Here is an 18,854-nt window from a genome sequence, read left to right as displayed (position 1 = left end):
TAACTAGTTTTCACCTTCACAATAAAGTATAGGCAATCAAACAGAGGTGTTTGAATAAAATAACTATTAAAAATAATCTGAACCCATACTTCATAAGAAAAATGTCAATGTTTCGATAATTTGCAAGTATTTAAATTTTGATTCCGAATTGTTGAATGAACCCTCATCCAGAAAAAGGTCTTTTAGAGTGCTAGGGGGCATGTAATGTGAAGAATACCAGGGATTCTCTAGAAAATACAGTAAAATCTTACACTTCCCTACTTGGTTCTCTTTTGGTTGGCATGTTTAACTGGAACACCCTCTATCGTTTTGATTATGAGCTCAGTGGCACATTACTGCCAACCCCTGTGCCCAGTCCCTAAAGAAAACATGAAGCATAGCTATTCTAGTTTGAAATAACATGGATGCTTCCTGGGTTTCGCAAACTAGCATGGCATTTAGTTTGGGTCAGCCCCTTTAAAACAAACAATGGCTTTGTCGATGAGGGGAGAGTTAAAATAAATACTTGGGGTTAGGTCAGCAGGTGGTACAAAGAAAACAAGATGACAAAGCACTGCTCTGATTCTCAGTGAATAGGTGTCATCCCCTTATTTACTGTTGTTTTTTCTCTGTGGAAATACAGTCATCATGCATATATGTCAAACCCAGACTTACATTCCTTTGTGACAGATTTAAAAGCCATAAAAGTAATTTCTGACATACCATAAAAACACAGGATGTTAACCATTTTCTACATTCATGTGTTTTAGTTCCTTTTTTGGTGCTTGTTTCTCTGTTTTTGTGTTTAAACCAACATCACGACAGAACTAGATCAGGGTCCCGAACAATATACTTCTGTTTTACTCAGGAAGTGTGTAGAAGCATTTACATTACTGCATATTGTAAAGTAAACTGCTGAAATAACCAGAATAAAAACAACTTTAAGAAAAAGAAGAACAATATCTAAAATGTGTATTTTTGTACTCCAAACTTAGCCTAAATTGTTATCACATACAGTATACTATGTTCCTTAAGAACTGCATAGTTTAAATTAAAAAAGACCTACTGTAGATTTCTTGAGTACAAGATGTGCCACCATTTGCATTTTGAATTAAGGTTTGTGAAAGAACTGTTTCTTCAGCCAGTTCTGGAGAGTATAACACAAAGCTTCTCTCTTTCCTCACATAAATACCTCCCTTTGTGCCAGCACCGAGCTAGAGTGAGGATGTCTTTAAAAAAAATTTAGATCTACTGAATGGATCGGTCCATTTGTCCCACTCTGCTGGCTCTGCTCCAAATACAGAGCAAGTGCCTTTCTACTGCCACCACTAGTCACAATAAAACAGCCATTACAGTTTAGGACTAAAAGGAGCAGAAGGAGCAGGGGTGGCTGATGAGAAGCATTAAGCATCAACAGGGACTCTCATTATTTCCCATAAGATTTGGCGCTGATGCATTTACCAATTATAGATTACTCTCCAGCCACAACAGAGGAAAATGACAGGCCTTTTCCTTTTGGAGAGAACAGCAACCATGTGAGCACCAACCATGTGATACAACTGCATGGTTACTACAGATAGAAAGATTCAATAAAGATGCTGAAAACTGTTTGTACAGTGGACCAGAATGACCAACAGAAGCTGACACTAAGTGTACATTTTCACCTGGCGAAAATGCTGGTGGAGAAACTGAACCGCAGCCATTCCAAATATCTAAACTGTGGGCTTTCCTTCCCACCTTTCTCTTCACATAGATGTTTGTCTTTTCTTCTTAAAGGAGACGCTACAGAAACAAACATACTTATAGCATAAAGATCATCGCTGACTGAGGAATGGGGGCAGATTATTTTGAGTATAAGTCGAACAATAATTAAAGACTGTGGCACCCTGCTGTGGGATTCCGAATTTGGAGTTGTCATAGCAAACATTAAATAGATTTTCTTATATTTATTATACTGTGATAATTGCAATACGGACCTGTAGCAAAAATAGAGCTAAGTGCTGTATTAATTATATGCTTATGTCCACATTTGACCACAACCCACAGTGCTAAAATAACTGAACACACCCCTGTCCTGTGTGCCCTGCCACAGAAGGCCAGCATGTCATTTATAAGGATGGCCATTTTTTTTTGTTTGGGGGCTGGGGGGGTGTATAACGTGTATCCGATCAAATTCAGGCCTGACAAAGAATCTATCAAAAGAGAGGAGTTAACACGTCAGGAAGCAAGTCAGCCCTTTCCACACTGGGCACTCAGTCCCTGATTGGGGCAACAGGAAAGGAACATTTTCATACCTTTGCCCCGGTCATTTCACATGCACAAAGCTGCTTTATTTCTAGTGAACAAGGCTGTGGTCTTATATGGTTGCTGGGTGCAGATAAAAGTATGGGTAAAATTCCCCCTGGAGAAAAACATAGTATAGAAAGAGGCCAAAGCCTCAAATAAGCTAACATTTACCTTCTCTCATTGCAAGATTCTTATCAGAAAAACGAGGTCCTCACCAAAAAGGGCACCTTTAATATGTACCAACATTGTTCCTACCCCAACAGCCTTGTCTTTCACTATGTGTAAATTAAGCTGGTTTACAGTAATAATACTTACACAATTAGAGACAATAAATAAAATAAGAGATTACGATGCCGTCTTAGCATTCCTCACATTGCAAAGCAACCAAAATTACTGTTGTAATTCTACTACAGTAAAAAGCTGTTTTTTGTCACCAAGCACCTGCATGCATCCTGGTGAGGACAGATTCGGGTGTGCATACCTTCAAACAAAGAACAGAGAAGACTTATATTGAGGCAGGGCAAATTGGACGGGTGCCGCACATACCATACAGGACAATCACCGCTGGCTGCAGAGCGATGTCCCCTCCAGCTACACAAACATCTGTGTGGCATCAGAATGTACAGAACAGGTGGCGAGGCCAAGACCCTTCATTAATGCCTGATGACAGATGAGCACCAGCTGAGTGGACTGAAAATGCTTCACTTCTCTTGACTAACAATGTATGGTTTTGTGCTACAGTTAAGGATACATACATGCATTTTGATTTCATGAGATTCCAGGGTCATTTTCTCATAAACAAGAATAATAAAAATCATTTCTAATTACATCTCCCTGTTACCACTCAGGTACTAATCAGAAGCAATTTGAGTTTGGACATGGACTGAAAGAACCAGGGATAAAAACACAAACCCAATTAATGGCTAACCCACTCTAACACCTGAGCTACAGTTGCCCCTATGTTCTTATCTTTGGTCCTTGGCCAGAAAAAGTTTGAGAGCCCTTTCACCCCCCCTTTTTTACCCTCTTTCAACCACCTTGGTACTTTGTTAGTTTGCACAGGAAAGAGGCCCCTCTAAGGGAGCAGTCACACCTCTCTTTACTTTTCCATGGGCAGGAACTGAGCTTTGAAGATGATACAAACACTTTCTTATATTAAGTATTTGGGAATTTGTTGATCAGTGAAGGTAAAAAGCATTTATTTAGCATCACCTTTATGCAGGTTTTACAATCAAGATTAATTTGAAATGCACTGTAGCATCATAGCATGTCCGATTTATCAACTCCTTTTTCATCAGTTAATATTATATCCCTCTAAAATTTCAATTAAATTTGCTGTGACATTAATACATGTAATTCATACAGAGACTGGGAAATTTGTGGTGAAATGAAACAGTACAGAATTCAAGTGCCAGCATCAGTATCCACAGTCACATGGGCCCCTCACATAGCTTGTAAATGACCAGCTCCTCACAGGCAGATAAGCCAGTTCCCATGCTCCCATGCTTTCTTTCACAGATGCTGCTAATCAAATTTCTGGTGGACTGACGTGTAACCTCTGCGGCCGATAATCTGGCAGCAGCCTGAAGCAGAGGGAGCTGTGGGCGTGGCTGAGGCCCTCATGCTGGATCACATAGCTGATGTTTGGCTAAAAGAGAGACAATATACAATCACATGTGATTGGATTGATGCAAGCAATGTTTGTTAGTTTTCTATGCAAACCCTAGGTCAATTATTTACTAACCCAAGACTGTGGTTATGGTTACACATCTGCAAAGCCACAGATGTTTTATGCACTCTAATTAATGTGGTAATCAAGTGTTAGATCAATAGTGTAATAGAGAGTTATCTTGGTTTTCAATTTTTACAATTGTTCACATATACAAACTTGGTATAACTAGGTGTATATGGAGAACAGGGGCCGGTACCAGGAGGAGAATTCAATTTAGTCTGGATCTGTTTGGTCTTCACTGAGCCTAATACTGGTGATCCTGAATAACTGGTATTGTCTGATCAACCGGATCAGTTCATTCTGGGTTTTCCTATGCAGCTATGAGAAATGAGAATGAAACTGTGATATCCACCCGAAAATTACAGCAACAGCAAAAAGTGATATTCAAGAGGTGAAGTGTATATAATATAATCACATAACTACAATATAATCAGAAGTTGTAAAAATACTAGAAATATTTTCCAAATATTAAAAGTAAGGTAAGTATGGGAATTGTTATCTATAGTTTAGAATATAGTGAGTATTTCTGGCTTTTTTGTCTGATCATGAACAAACTATTATGAAAATGTGCACATAAAAAAGTTTAAAATAATTGAAGACTGTATCTGCTGCCAAAGCAAAGAGGAGAGGAGAAGAAAATACATAAATGTCTGAGAAGTTTGTTTGATTTATAAACATTTTTACATTCTTTCTCATGTCTGTTTGGTTATTTTGTTGTCTTGGTTACATCTGTTTTATAGTTAAGTTTTAAGATTTAGTTTTAACTTTGAGGTATCACAGTGCTGAGAAACAGAAAACAGAAAGACTGATGAGACCGTTTTACAGGTTATTTAATTTGATTTTTTTTAATGGGATTATCAGAACAAACATAAAACGAATAATATGGGGCAAGTGACCGTCTTTAATGACTCCTTACTGGGAGAAACCAAAGCTTACTCTGTAAAGGCAGAATTGCACCTCATAAAAGAGATAATTCATATGTTTGTGTTTTGCACGTCAAACTAAAATGAGTAAACACCCACTGTGAACCCAACAGCACATCTGCAGCCCTTAAAACAGCCTCAAAACTCTAAGTTTATGTGCTAACTTTAAATACAAGTACAATCCCCAACCTTCAATTTGGCATTGAAAGTAAAAACCAAGTGGTCCCTGGTTTTACAAAGTCAGTGATTTAGGTACAAAAATACAGATACAGACCTGAAAAAGTGAACAAACACTCAGTGCTATATACAACACTGTAAATGACAAGCTAACAGTTTAACAGATAGACCACCAGAGGAAACCAAAGAGAAAACTCTGTTAAAAATACAATGCAAAGTGTAAATTTCACAGATACTGTTTTAAAAAGTGTTTTAACTGTGTTTGTGATGGATGTTGAAATATACTATACAGATCAGAAACCTAGGCTCCACTAGGAGAAATCTGTCCATTAACCTTCTGTCCCTGTAGAGGTCAGTGTGCTCCAACATAGAGCACTAATAGCTCTCTTCTCTTTTTTTTCTACCAGCAGCAGCACAATAATTCATGCCAAGTCATCAATCTCACTAACATATATTCTTAAATTCTCTGAGCATCTCCATGCAGCGTTAAAAAGCACTGTGACATCATGATGATCTCCCCTCCAACAACTTTTATAGTCTAATTTACAGCCTTGCACATGCTCGGATGTGCTGTGCTGACAGATATATGAGAAGCTGTGAAGTGACTGTGCTGAGTTACAGTGACTCCACGAGCTTGTAAACACTGTTTACCTTTTTTTTTTGTTAAGAAGAGACATTTGATCACACTGTTACCCTTTCCCTCGAGTTTTCAGCATGATTGCGTGACGAGGCCGAAGCATTTCCTGCAAATTCTGATGTCCCTTTTAATTTTCTGATGTGCTAAGTTTGCACAATGGCAGCAGTTACTCCAAGTCTTAATTGTGAGAGAAGGAATAAATGGTCACGGGCTTCCCTGTCTGGACCATCTGCATGGTTTCTTCTATGATTGCTTCCTGATTTTCTATAACAAGGAAGTGTGAGGAATTACCTCTTCAAAGGGATGTGTGCCCCACCAGCACTAATCCCTAGTTAATGGCCAGTAGAAGCAACAGACCCCAACAACTTCACATCCTGCAGAGGTTTCGTGTACATAATTCCTTTGCCAGGTTAAAAAGTCCCAATTTGTGAAAATACATTAGTAATAATGATTGCTGGAAGAAAACTAAATAAGGACCAATATATTTATCTTTATCTCTTTATCTAGTGATTAAATTCTACAAAATTCATGGCCAAAAGTGCAGCGATAGGTGGAACCTTTGTGGAAATAAAAAGATATTTTGAAAACAGCATCTTACCAAGACAGGATCATTGTTAAAAACTACTTCTTGTACTGCACCTCTATGTCAACAATGCCAATAAAACAGAGGGCAGTAATTAGTGATAGCTTTTCTTTCGGAAGGGCTGAAGCTGCTGGAGTGGTTTATGTCAGTGACTCTGAGAAAAACAGGCACAGCTCTCCCTGGTGGCCTCAGGCTGAACCAGCAGACCGTAATTTGACTCACAACCTTCCAATTTGCAGAATTAAGGAGAGACATCAGACTGTCTTACTCTGCTGATTTGTGCTCAAGACAAACACTTTTTTACAAAACAACAAAGAAAAAGAATAAAAGAAAAAAAGACACAGAGGTGGGGGTGGGCAAAAAGGAAAGTGTGCAAGTTCTGAAATGTAGACTGTGGCTCCACATTCAAAATCAATGACATTAACTAGAAACTGTTTGCAGATCATGAAAAGGATTTCCTGTTAAATAATCCCCAATTTGCTGCGGAATATTGTGCGTATAGATTTCTTTATAGAAAGGGTCCCAATTAATGTTTTAGCGCCTCAAAGTCAAATATTTACTCTAATACAAGCACAATTAATTGGGATTAATATAATGAAACATGGATGTTATTGCTGCACACATGTAGAACAGATGCCACTGAGCCTTGGGGAAGCGCAAACACTTCACTTTCACGTCGCTGATCTCTCTGGCTGCTTTGCAATGATTTAGCATTTGTTCAAATTATTCAGACATCACAGTTTGTGCCATGTGACCTGTCAGCGCTCATTACAGAACGGATAAGGCTAAAGAGGTCTGACACGCCAAGGCCACTGCTGCCATTTGGACAGTTTGGAAATTTAAAATAAAATGTCAAAATAAGGCTGTTTGAAGAATATTCCTTAGGCTCCATTTAAATTTGGGGTTTGAAAGTAACATTGAAATCAGGCTCAGGTAATGTGATAGAAATCACAATGTCATGACAAATAATTTAACAGCCCCATGATTCAATGTTTTCCAGTATGTTATTTATTCATTAATGTATACAGATGAAAATGGTGTTCTCAATCTTACTTATACTACATATAGTAATTCCTCTCTGAAGTTGCAAACACTTTGATTGGTAATTTCTGGATTATTTGGTTCCCTCTTCCAATATTTATGCTCTCTGTAATGGATATCAAGACAGTTTTAAGCTAATGGTCGGACATATCCAACCCGAGCTCAGCAACGAGACCGTCTATTGGTCGAACCAAAAATTGTTGAATCTTTAATCTCCTCACCTTTTGGCTAATTCATAATTTAGTGAACTGGGAGTGACGCATTTAGCTTCTCCTAGCTATGGCCCGCTAAGTGAAATGGTGTGGAAAGTGTGAGGTCATTAACCTGTTACAGGTATGTTCTCTCCTAATATTGGGGATAATGTATTCCACCCAAGTGTGACAAAAAAGAGGGAGAACTCATTCACAGGTAGTTGCCGGCGATTCATTTTAGAAAACTTCATTTTCGAATATTAGGTTATGAAAAGTTAATATCGTTTGTAATTAGTAGAGATATCCCTTCATATCTGGGTGAGGTTTCCACCCTGCTGCTTGTGGACGGATTGAGGAAGAGGGAAAGATCATTTCCTGTGCTCCTGTGCATATCACAGTTTGTTCATTTATAGCTGTGAATTCTCAGCTTAACCATCATTTCATTGTCATTGTCAGTCAAATGTTCTCCTGAAGAGAAGATTGCATTCAAGCATATTAGTAAGAAAGAACAAAGATCTGTAGTTCTGCATTGTGGGGTAAAATATCACGTTTTTGTTGCTTATTAGTGACAGTTCAATCATTTCTGATGTACAAATATTTGTGCCAGGGTTTTAATTTTTGCAAGATTTTGACGAGAATTGTAGCATGATATTTATTATTCCAGGCAAACTGTACTTAAAAATTTAAAAATTGAATTATTGACGTTTTGTTTCATATAGATAAAATAATAATAAGAGCTTCATAAGATGTAATAAACACAATAACTTGCATTGCATATTAAACCAAGGTAGATATATGATATTGAAAAAATACTGTAGTGGAATATTCATTTGAACCATATTGCAGAGCCCTACATGTATTACTGGTGTATATATAAGTGTCGATAGCAAAGAAATTTCAATTATTTCTCAGTTTTCTCAACAACTACTATTTATTTGTTCCATTTTATTTCATTTTAGTTTGTGTATATTATTTGACTTTTTAGTTATTTTGCTGAATACCTCACTTGTTTTCATAACGTCTGTGACCTGGTTGCTTAAAATGGTTTTGAACAGTGTGTTTTCTCCTCAGTCTAGATCAGTGGTCTCCAACCCTGCTCCTGGAGAGCTACTGCCCTGCATGTTTTAGGTATCTCCTCACTCTAACACACCTGATTCTAATAATCAACTCGTTATCAAGCCCTTTGACGAGCCTCAGCTGCTTGATAACGAGTTAGAGTGAGGAGATACCTAAAACATGCAGGGCAGTAGCTCTCCAGGAGCAGGGTTGGAGACCACTGGTCTAGATAGTCTTGCCATTGCTCATAGTGTTAGTGCACCAGGCAATTTCAAACTGATTACATTCATTATATTCAACTACGTAAATACCTAATGCTGGAAACATTTTGTCAATTCATGCGCCTCTGTTTTCTCAACTTTTTATTCGTTGCATTTTATTATTTTTTATTCATTGTGTGTTACTCAGCTTTTCAGTTGTATTTTTCCTGTTTACCTCATTCGTTTTAGTAATTTATGTGACCCAACATTACAATTTCCCTTAGGGATTAATACATTGCTATATTTCTCTATTAATATCAATTATAGGTGTATATATAGCAGATAATGCATATATAGTATTTTTGCATTATATCATTTTTTTTTTTCATCTATTCTTTCACTTAACTCCTGGCGACTCCTGCATACATCTCAATAAATGTTTTCATGCCGCTCTGTTTGACTCAGAACAGACGAGGCCATAACTCCTGATGTTTATCGATCCTTCAGCCTCTGTTGAATTTATTTCTACAAGTCTATACAAATCTGTTTCTGTGCAGCCTATTGTACCAGAGGGGTTAATGTATTATACAAAGTGTTCAGATCAGGGATTAGATTTTCCCCCAATTCCATCAGTCAATTCTCTGTGCTCTCCAGGGCATTCATCATTTTGACAGTTGCAGATAAGGCAATTATTTTCCTCGAGCAACTACAAAATGTAGACAAGTGCTTCTGTGACAGTGTGTCTGTTTGAGGGGTGAACACAAATATTATTCCACCAGTCACTGATGGCACATATTGCTTGCAACAAAGCGATATCCTCTGTAACACAAAGGAAACAGATGTTGTGAGCATTTGCGTGTCCTAATGCACTCTAGCGTTTCGTCTTTTTCCAATGAATTGAAGCTCCATACCATAAGACGTCTTTACAAATGATTTGCTGTAAAGGCCTCGTTTTCTGCTGCTGGAGTAAATATTTACGCACTAATAGAGGCCATAATCGTTTTTATGGTATTACACTGAGGTTCTAATTGTGATTTAAACACCTCTCCTCTGAAAATCAGTTTCAAGGCAGCCTCAGATACTGTTGCATTATGTGCAATATTTACATTGTAATAATCAGTATAATTCATCAAATATATATTAGTAAAAATGTACACATAACATTTGCATACCAACTGTGCAGACATGACACCTACAGTGGAGTGATCATGTATTTTAACAGATAATGTAAGAAAAAAATGTAGCACAGTGTTGGCAATTACTTTTACGTTGTTTTGAACATGATAATCGTATAAAAGCTCACAATTTACACCATACTGTCCTGAGATCTGTTCCATAAGTGTGACTGTATACATGTATTCAAGCTGCTATCAGCTCATATGAATCTTGCATGAAGCAGGGAGCTGTCTGTGATCTCCTCCATAAACCCCTGGGGGGCAGCAGAAGACCTTCATTTCTAGTCCAGTGCAGCTGCTTATGGCTAACTTAGACCACCGACAACTACTATTGAGGCTCAAGTCAAGATAAGAATCACACTGCTGATAAACCCCTCCAAAAGAAACAAATAAAGTTTGCTCTTACAAAGAAAGAAACACATATATAAAAAAGAAACTTCTTTCTTTCTTTTTCTGTCTCTGTCAGACTTGAGAGCTACAAATGTAGTTTTAATACTGATAAGAGCTTGTTTGATTCACATATTCCCTTTATAATCAAAATAACAATAATTAATCAAATGTAGTTTGAATATTAATTCAAATGTTAACACTTGATATATTAGATAATAAGAACTAAAGAAGAGATCACTGTGAGATAGCAAAGAATATCGACCTTTTGGCATTCATTGCACATAAAGACATTAATAAGCATGATTGTTAGATTTCAAACACAAACACTAAATAAAACATCTTAAATGGATACTGTTAAAAATTAAGATATATAGAGAGCAAAAATCATATATGAGCATTTTTACTTTCTATTTTGCTAGTTTAGCTATTAGTGTGAATCAAAACCAAAGAACCAGCTCTTAAGTGCTCTCTTGGTGGATTATGGTCCTTATGTGACATAATACCTTTCATATTAGTATCATAAGTGTGTTTTGACCAGATTTTGAGTGAAGGCTGTTGTTTGCTGAACCACAGAGTTAATAAAGGTGAAAGAGCGGAGGGAGAGCAGGAGGATGACGTTAGGCTGAGCTCAGGTCTGTCATCAGATCAAAGTGGGAACTTGCTCTCCCATCGCTGTCAGCACGTTTTAATGATTGTTGAGCCGGGACAAGCTGTTCCTCCCTAAAACTTTCCCATACCGAGTGTCTGAAAGATTCATAGCTTAATCATTAACTTGCACTTAATTCGTCTGGAGCAACATTGTGCTCAAATTACAAGGGGATTTTGGAAAAGGTCAGTTTCATATAGCGGCCAATTATGTCCCTTAAAAATAAAGAAATACACAAATAGTGAAAAGTCACTAAATAAATGCTAACACTGTAATGTAATTCCATTAACATATGCAAAAAAAACTTTCACCCATTATTCTGACAGGCTTATTGTACAGTAATGAAACAAATATTAAAAAGCAGAAAGAAAGGACGTTTAAGATAGCATGAAGGATTTATCTACGTAAAATAAGAATGCACATAAAGTAAACCACAACATTAGACATGCACCAGCTACAGTACAATAGTTGTATAATTGTTGAGTGGAAATATTACTGTCTATTTTCCTCAAGATTCTGGGCAAAATTATAACCGGCAGCATGTCAAACCAACAATTTAATCCTGTACACTAAACTTAATTTACAGTTTCATAGAGGCTATTGCTTAATGGCATCAAAAACCACTAATTATTATTTCCATGGCAATTCATTTCTAGTCAGACAGCCAAGACCTCCTACAACAGAACAACTCAATTTTTGATTTAAATCATCATAAAATATACAATTTGCACACTGAATAAAACGCTTAGCCTTGTAGTCTTTAGTTTAAAAAACATTATATTGCTGTGTCTTGAAGTAGAAATAATGACTTTGTTGGTACAGGAATATAGAGCAAAAGAGTTAAAAGAAGAAAGGTATATAAGCAAAAGAGAAAAAAAATGATGATTCAAATAACAAAACAGTGTCATTAGTGGACTGACAAAGGTTTCATGAGGCCGTCTGCTGAACTGCTGTGACAATAAATCAAACACAGAAAGAAGGCCAAGGCCTTTATGGGGAGTGCCACCCATATATTGACTGCACATCACAGAAGCCCTCCTGTTGTAGGCTGGATTATAAATCCCATTTCTAAAAGATATATGGGACTTTTGACGTGTCAGACCGGCCTTTTCTTTAACCTAACCACGTTTGATTTTTTTTTTCATTAGTTGAGGGACCGCACACTGACTTGTGCTGTCCTCCTCTTTCAACTAGTTAAAAGTTCCAAGGCTACCAGCACCAACATAAATTTGATGGAGTTGAGGTGTTTCTTCATGTGATTTATTTATTTTTCCATTTGCAATCTCATTATATCCCAAAACAATTTAAAAGTCAACTTTATAGACTGGCCTAAAGTCACTGAAAAGTCCTTTATATGTACAATAATGACACATTGTTCCATTCAAAGCAAAGTACATTATTTCTATTTGGATAAGTACAGTGTTAGTATTTCTTGTAGTAGACACAGAAAATGTTTGTACTTTAAATTAGCTTACCCCCTTTTTTGTGTGAAAGTGTCCTGCCCGCCTGTACGTCTGACAGGACGCATGGTGCATGTAATGAATGAGATGGCTGCTGTAGGCCTCTATAGGGCTGAAAAGTAAAGAGGGAGAAAAAGATCAGCCAACAAATGAGGAGAAGAGAATCCAAGCTGAACTGGGGATCGGCCCCTTCAAATTGTCCCGAAACAGACTTCTGTCCTAGCAGAAACTCTCATCTCTCCAACAGAGAGGATAAAGACTGGGTATTAAACATAAATCCTTTTTGAGCACTGACTCAAATGTGTCTTCAGCACTGTGAATTGAAAGCTACCATGTAACAAAAGTTGACATCACACTGTAAGACTTTTAGTCATGTTTACATATTCTTTCATCTGACATTTCTCATTTACAATTGTTCTAATTAAAACATTTTTTAAAAAACATATCGTTTTAGTATTGGAAGTGTTTCATTTGGTGCCTCTGGTATTGAAGAATTCAGTCTTTAGCATAATAAATGAATGTCTGCAGTATTTTTACTTGCAAATTTTCACAATCTAAGGTTGCACATTGTTGAATGAAAGCCTTGGAGCTTATGAAATACAGCTTAAAGACAATACATTTTTGAGAAATATAGTGCATTTTAAAATAATTTCATAAGCCCAGTAGGTAGGATTTGTTTCTCCAAATTATTAAAGTTAGGGACAATAGGTTTTATTTGGGGTCAAAGATTGTATTCTTTTTCTTAAATATATTCTAAATATGTCTAACCTGTATGTTTAAATTGATTAAAAGTGTGGGTTCTTGTCTCACCTCAGTATCTCTAAAAAAAAACATGTCTTCCACCCTGCAGATTATTCTTTCCTATACTTCTCACCATTAAACTCCTGGGTGGCGGTACACATTTATTCTTTCAGACAGAACGCTTTGTGACACTTTATGCCTCTATATTGTCTTTGCATAAGGAAAAATATTTACATTTCCACTGCATGGATTTTGCTGAAACTATTACTGTGTCTAGAGTGACTTATGGTAAGTTTGCAGTCAGCGCTTTAGAGCACAAACAGATATACACACACAAACATACAGACAGAGCTAAACACAAACACACACACACACACACACACACACACACACACACACACACACACACACACACACACACACACACACACACACACACACAAGCTCATGACCATCCACACCCACACACACAAACACACACACCAAATGTACCATCCTTCAGAACCATTGATTCTGTTTTGAATAGTGTATTTCCTCCTCAGTCTAGATAGTCTTGCTACTGCCCATGCTGTTAGTGCGCCAGGCATTTTCAAACTCTTTACATCCATTACATTCCACTAGGTAAATACCTAATGCTGGAAACATTTGTCAATGTATGCGCCTGGCTGAACAGAATAGATTATTGGGGGCTGAGTAAAATACACTGCATTTCCAAACAGCACTATGCCTGTGACATATTAAAAACTTCACACAAGACTCTGTGCAGTTTTCCCCTGCTCCAAGGATATGTAATATTTCAAGGAAATAAAGCCTGCAAACAATAGTATAGTAAACAGTCTTGGTAAAGAATAGGAATGTCAGTATTTTAAATAATATGTGCAGTGTGGCTATTTAGGCGACAACATACATTTGCCATATTTAGACCTTCCTCAGGTTTACTTTAAATAAATAGGGCTAATTAGCAATATGCAATTTATTCAAATGGAAAGTACTGTTTACTGTAAGATCATTCTTCAACTGAATTACACCTGAATGTAATATGCAACCATTTATCCCACATGCAGTTTATTGCAGTCTCTGACTCACTTGTTATTAACTTCTTGAATCAACATTTGTCAATGACTGTCAAGTATTTATTGTTTATTCTTGGGGGGCGGGGGGGGGTGACTTAAAACTCTGGATTGCAGAGGAAGGTGATTTTTCTTCGATTAAAAAAACGGGCCAGAACAGAATTAGACCGTTTTGGAAGAAACATTTATTTCCTTTCACAAATGTTGATGGTACCTGTTGCAGAAACACTTTGATCTTCTTTCCTTGAATTACTACAACAGTCAATCAGAGATAATGGACTAATCTTGGAGCCTCAACATACCTAAATAGTAATGGCAAAGGAGCAGTTTGAGTCTCATTAAGTGGATTAGCACTTCTCTGAAATGGCTGCTATGAATATGCATGGAGCTGTGGGAAGTCTCTAAAATGTGAGTTACAGAATAGTTGAATATTTTGACCTAAAGTAATTGGAATCAATTACATTGTCACTATACGGAGCAATATTGTACAGTCAAATGATCAAGTAAGTTTCGGTTATATGGATATACATTTTAACATCTTAACATCACCAACGACATTACTGTATGTTTTCTTGTCCGTCTTTGTTTGTTTGGGTTTTTTGTCAGTTACTGGGATATCTTAAAAACTTTCTGAAAGATTTCACTGATGAAGGTTATGGCAAAAAGCCAAAAGAGAAATGATTTGATTTCAGTACAGATCTAGGCAGTGATTAAAGTATTTTGCAAGACCATGAAATGCAACATTTTGAACATTTTGGCTATTTTCTTGTGTTCTACTGCACCTAATTGATTAAATAAAATGTTGCAGACGAAGCTTATTGCTTTTCATCACTATGTGTATTTTGATGCAGATTTGGATCAAGATGCATAATAAAAAATCTCTAAACACTTTCTAATAGCAAAATAACACATTTTGAGGATTGTGCAGTTTTGGTCGTGGAGTGCTTTCTTCGACAGCATTGGGTTTTATTGATCACTTTTTAAAAAGCTCTAGGTGGAATTGGGTAGTATTATTTGTTTGTGAATAAACATTTTCATAGAGAGGTAGTCTCTGATTACATGTAAAACCTCTAAAATAATGCATTGCTTTACATCAGTATGCCACTTCTCTATGCCTCTTTGATCTTCAATAATTGATAGAGAATGGGACTCCTGTGGCAGACCCTCTTCAACAAAGATGCACAATAAAGAGCAGGGACTGAGAGTGGACAGGGGTGATGTTGGGTCTCTTATTTGGGTGCATTCCCATTCATTCCTTCAATATTCCATTCCTGGTTCTGCTTCATAGGTTTGTCTATTGTGGAGCGCTGAATAGGAGATCGCAGGAGCGTCTCTGCTTCCGTTAATTAGAGCTTTTTGCCGCTTCCGCTCCTTGAGGAGTCAGAGTTTAAGCAGTGGAAAAAAAAAAACTTCTGTGCTGCTGCTCCAACGTCAGTCCTCCATTGTGGCTTCAAAGACATGAAAAGGTATACTTTACCACTGGTTGGGGTGTAGGCGGCGGCAATGTTGGAGTGGCTGACACAAGGATAAACAGTGTAAAGTGCGATTTTTTTCTCCCCAAAGAAGAAGATATTATGATTAACTACAGAGTATGCAGAGTATATTGGTAGTTTGAGAAGTATTGTTGGGATATAAATGACCAGTTAGGTGTCACATGTTTGAGTATTTCATAAGAACAGTGATACTGAAGTGCTGTACATCTGATCCTGAAGTTCATATGGAGTTAAAAGCGATGGGACATTCCAAGGACTATTATATGCATACTGATTGTGCAGGAACCCCTACTTGTCTTTACACATGAAATGACCAATTGTTCGTGCAGGCTTAAGTGATGCATGAGGAAAAAAGAGGGAAAAAAGTCCTGGGGTCTGTTATGACATGTGGCTATGGGTGTCCTTTTATACCTTGAGATTCCCTTTGCCTCATTAGTTAACACACTTTCTTAGTTTTGAACAATACCTTAGCTTGAGTTCTCCCAGCAGAAATCCCCCCGCTCAGTCGATATTTCCAGGGCCTGCAGCAGAGTTTCAGAGAGAGGGCCCTTTCCCCCCTGTCCTAACAGCTTTAATACTTGTAATTATCTCTTGCTGGGGGAGGCTGGAAATTGGATTAGGGTGGTGAGTCTCAGCTGAATGAATTACCTCCATCTCCCCACTTGGTGGGCCACACACTGATAAAGTGCGGAAAAACGGATTTGGATTCAGCCTTAGCATTCATGGCTTCCTTGTGGAAAAATGAAATTTTCCAACAGAAGGGGCCAGTGTGCCAGCAGTATCTGTCCACAGCATGTTTCATCTGCTCCTGCTCTTCTGGAAATGCAATTACCTGCGTTATCGGGGCCTAAATGGTGACAGTTTGGCAGGGGAGCAGTTCCACCTGCCAAAGGCATCACTCCGCAGTGTTTTTGTTGCGTTCAGTATTCTTTCAGTTTGAAATTATTCCCCTTATTTCCACCTGTCAGAGGCAAAACAATCTGCTGATTTGTTTACAGGTAGAATGACGTTGTTACTGATAGAAAGGAAAAGAAAAATGACGTATGTAACTTTACAGTATTTTACTGTTCATATGATTAGGTTTTGTTATATTTTGCCTTGTCCTTTCATGGTATTTAACTCTTGCATACTCCTAATGTCTTTCTCATATATTTTTTGTAAATGTTTAATAACGTAAAAAAGCTATTAAATACATCGTATAGTATATCTAAATATTTTGGATGGTTACAATATTCAGAAGAACAGAAGAACAAACCAGAGAAAAGAAACAAATGAAACAGCCCATAACAATGCTTTACTTCTGTACTGTACCTCAGCCTTCACTTGAATGACTGCACATACAGTATAGGTTGACACTAAATTATTTAACGTCAATTCAGCTAATGTTCTACATGTGTTGTTTCTCTCAGAGGAGAAAAACTAAGCTCTTTTAGAAAGTCTATTAAATCAATATGTGGGAAGGCTTGCCACTGTGGATAACTCACCTCCAATACATCACACCCCAAAAAAAATAAAATGAAATGAGTAATTAAACTGCTGGAATTTATACATCAAACCTACAAAAGTCAGAGTAGATTTTATGTTCTGTGCACTGATTCGGTTTATATTTGGAAGATAAGTGGTTTGAAATTAGGATTTTATTACAAATCATCAAACACTTCCCTAAATGTGGTGTCTAAATGGAGCAAAAATTACTTCAGACTAAGCTGAGCTAAAGAGATAACGTAGAAGTTAAAGACTTTCACTTAATTTGGAATGTAGTCAACTTAGTTTCCCCGTTGTTCATTAAGCAGTGGTTTAAATTCAGTTTCATATTTAATTTCCTGCTGTGTCATTGTAAGGAATCAGATCAAACAGAGGACAAACTAGCCCTACATACCCAGCACTCGCTATCAGACACCCCCCTCGTCTTTTTCACTTCCCATTCTTTTAACCCCCCACTGAGGACAATCCTTGAAGGTAGATAAAAAGAACAACAAAAGATAATTAAATCTAAAAAAGGAGGGAAAAATCTCTGCTTTCTCACTCAAACAGTTGGGGATAGATTTCAGCACAGTAAGGGTTTGGCTAATTTATACAATGGCCTGATGGGAGTCCTTCAACATTTACACACTGCCTGAGACATGGATGGGTAAAGAGAGTATTATACGTCCCTCTAATTGTTATATGTTCCTATTTTTACTGTTTTACCTTATCACACTTCCCAGCACAACTACAACACGTTTTTATTTGCATGTGTGTTACTGCACAACCACCAAAAGCCAAATTCATAATAATTTATGATAAGATTATCAATTTGCAGCTCTGCTGTTATCAGAGGAGTAAAGATTGCTCTGACGTGCCTTGTTGTTCCAACTCAAACCTGCATCCCATCGGTGACAAATCTAAAATTATAATACAGTAATGCTTCACATAGACCCAGCTATTTAGGCGTGAATTTAATATTCATTGCTTTTGCAGCTTGGTTGGTTTTAAGGTGCTATCACCCTTATCCACCCTCCTCCTAACCCCACCCATTCCCCCCCCAACATCGCTGCCATCTACACTGCAATATCCACCAAACAGGGGCAAATGGCAGTCACTGGGACAGACGCACACACACACACATCCAACCGTCTCTTTGTCCCTCCCTCCTTCACTCATTTCCCCCATTCTCTTTCTCCGGCTGCCTCTCTCTGTCCCCCATCACTCTCCCTGTCCTTGTTTTTGATCTTCAAACGCTGGTAGGGATAATGACTACAAATCAGGGATGAAGGTGAGTGATCACAATGTGGCCCACCCATCCCAGCTGGCCTTTTTACTCCCCTCATATGATGCATCTTCCTGACTCTTTCTGAGAACCCGCTGAACTGCACTGTGAGGGTTTCATATGGAGTTCACAGGGGGCTGAATACAGTTGGACGGACTCACTGTTTAAAGCTCCCAAAGTGGTTGGATTCATAATTAGCAGCATGGAAACAATTAACTAGAACTATTAAACAAAGCAAAACGAAATTGAATAGTTTAAAGTAAAGAGAAACATCTTTTTAACCACCTACAAACTACTGTCATAGTTTTAGCTACTACTTATATTG

The sequence above is a fragment of the Scomber scombrus genome, chromosome 21 (genome assembly GCF_963691925.1).
Source record: "Scomber scombrus chromosome 21, fScoSco1.1, whole genome shotgun sequence".
Classification (NCBI taxonomy): domain Eukaryota; kingdom Metazoa; phylum Chordata; class Actinopteri; order Scombriformes; family Scombridae; genus Scomber; species Scomber scombrus.
This window is presented reverse-complemented; position numbering follows the sequence as displayed.